The sequence below is a fragment of the Suricata suricatta genome, unplaced genomic scaffold (genome assembly GCF_006229205.1).
Source record: "Suricata suricatta isolate VVHF042 unplaced genomic scaffold, meerkat_22Aug2017_6uvM2_HiC HiC_scaffold_811, whole genome shotgun sequence".
NCBI classification, from domain to species: domain Eukaryota; kingdom Metazoa; phylum Chordata; class Mammalia; order Carnivora; family Herpestidae; genus Suricata; species Suricata suricatta.
Window position 1 is genome coordinate 1 of NW_021915456.1, and position 2,334 is coordinate 2,334.

A 2,334-nucleotide genomic window follows, 5' to 3' on the forward strand; every position below is an offset into this window, starting at 1 on the left:
CTGTAGGGCTGGGGCCAGGAGAGGAAGCCACAGGCAGCACAGCCCACAGAGGAGGTGATGGGGAAGCAGGGTTGGCCAGCTGCCTTCCTGTTCCCTCATCCTTAGCCTAACACCTTCCCCTCCTTCTGCTAAGGATCCGTCTTTCCCTGCTCTGCAGAGTGTTGGGGAGCACTCCCTGACCTTTCCCTGCGGGGCAGGAATGCCTATAAATCTATGTGGACGTCTCAGGGGACCGGGTCCAACCTCCATTGGCTTTCTGGCCCTAGACACAGGCAGGGGGCAAGGAGTGTCGGGGAAGAAAGCTCTCGTGGATGTTGATGACCTTTCTGTGGTCTGGGGTTTAGTGGTTTCCTTGGGTGGATCTCAGTGTCTGAGAAGGCTGACAGGGCCTGAGCCCCAGGCATGTGATCACAGCAGGAGGGCTGGGTCCTCGGGCCACGCAGGGAGGGGGGCCTGGAGGGCTGAGAAGCCAGAGAGGTCAGAGCTCCATTCCGGGGCTTCGCCTCAGCGGCCCACGGGGTCTGGCCGCTCTCTGCGGGTCACCTCGCTCCTTTCCGGACTTCTCCCAGAAGCGCCACTCTCACCCATCCCGCCCCCATTCCAGAATCTCCGCCTTGACTCTAGGTTACCTCGCGAGTTCTTTGGGGTGCTCGCTTCTTTCCAGAACGGCTTGTTCCAGCACGTCTGGGCGACCTAGCAGGGCCAGACGGCCATGGAGGCAGCCCTCATGTCCGTGCTGGACCAGGTGAGTGGACACCTCCACCCCCGCACCCTCCCAGGCTGGATGTGAGTCCTGGGGAGTCAGGGGCCTCCGGCTCAGCGTGTGCGCTGTTCTCATGGGCCCTGTGGGGGTCGCCTCCCCTCTGGGCTCTCGAGGGCTGTCTGGTGGTAGGGCCTTGGCCTTTCCCTACCCCCGTCCTCACCCTGGGTGGCCCTCTTCCGCTGCCCTTCGTGAGCCCTTGGAAGGTGAGCCCCCGCTCCTGAGCCTGGGGCAGAGCCCTGTTTGGAACACCATGGCTGGGCCGTGTGCAGGTCCCTCTGGCTGGGGTGGCTGCTCAGGTCCTTCAGAGTCTTTCATTTTCCTCCTTTATTTAAAAGGCCAGTCAGTTTTAGTTAGGTGTGAGCAGTTTCTACTGATGGGGAGATTGGCATGGGTGTTCTCCTCTTCCTCCCCCGTCCCTAACCATTCCCGGCCCTGTAGGAGGAGGCAGCTAGAGCAGCAGAGTGAATGGTCTGCGGGTCAGGCAGTGATTCACACCTGTCTGTCACTTGAGCTCCAGGGGCTTCTGGGCGAGTTGCTCTCGTGACCCGTGCCTCAGTTTCCCCGCCCATGAAGTGGTAACCACACCCTCCCATCTGGGGTGCCATGAGGCTGAAGTCAGGCAGCATTTACTTGAGTGGCTGTCACAGAACCTTGGGGAGTGGTCTCCATGGAGACAGGAGGCCGCAGGGCATGCTTCCCGACAGTCACAGCATCTCCTTGGGACCTGACCTCCAGGGAGGGGTGGGGTCTGGCTGAGCCTGAAAACTTGTGATGAGCGGGTCATCGTGGTGACCCACGGCACCCTCACCCCTTTGTAGGATGGAGGGGTCCGCATGTTGTGGGTGCCTGTGTGAAACCAGGAGGAGGTAGAAATTCACATCCCCATCACCTTCAATCCGAGCATTTTGACATTTCCGTGGCAACCAAAGACAGGCCCCTATCAGTACACAGTTCAGGTAACCGTGACTCCCCAGCGCTGGGTCCATTCCTCTGGGTGCTTCCGTCAGATTGGGGGCTTTGTTGCTAATCTGCGACTAATACTGTTCCCTTCTAGTGGTCGGAGACAAGTTAAAATCCGGGAGTTTTTATGCTTTTTCTCTTTTGTGGGGTTCCTATCACATCATTGCATTTTGGGAATCAGAAAAACAAAACAACCCAGCATGTCAGACCAGGAAGCAAAATAAAGAAACCCTGGCACACAGATTTACATCGGCATGCATTTGTTTTATTTTAAAAAAAAAAAAAAGGTTTTTTCCCATAAGCCGTGTAAATCTTCTTGGAGAAGAATTTGAACTTCAAGGAGAGTACACCTGTCACAGTTCCACATCAGGTGTTCTCAGTCCCACGTGGCCTCAGTCAGCAAGCACTGACTGACTCCCATGGGGACGGCACCCTTCCCCCCGCTGTCTTCCTGGCAGTGGTGACTGGCACCTGCTTCCGTCCCGGCCTCTTTAGTGTGCCGGGTCGCTGGCCCACGATGTGGGGAGCCACTGGGCTGCCTGTCCTTCACGGGGGGATGACTAGCAGTGGAAGGGTGTGTGCCGGGAGGGGGCCTTGTGCCTGCTCAGGGG

The 2,334-nt window shown here is 58.1% G+C and overlaps 1 long non-coding RNA gene across 1 annotated transcript; it reads left to right on the top strand.

The window, feature by feature from the left end:
• Window positions 1-77: 77 nt before the first annotated feature.
• Window positions 78-1,970, top strand: LOC115285325. The gene is made up of 3 exons (XR_003905489.1): window positions 78-745; window positions 1,582-1,719; window positions 1,818-1,970. It is a non-coding gene; the product is annotated as an uncharacterized LOC115285325 (long non-coding RNA).
• Window positions 1,971-2,334: the final 364 nt, after the last annotated feature.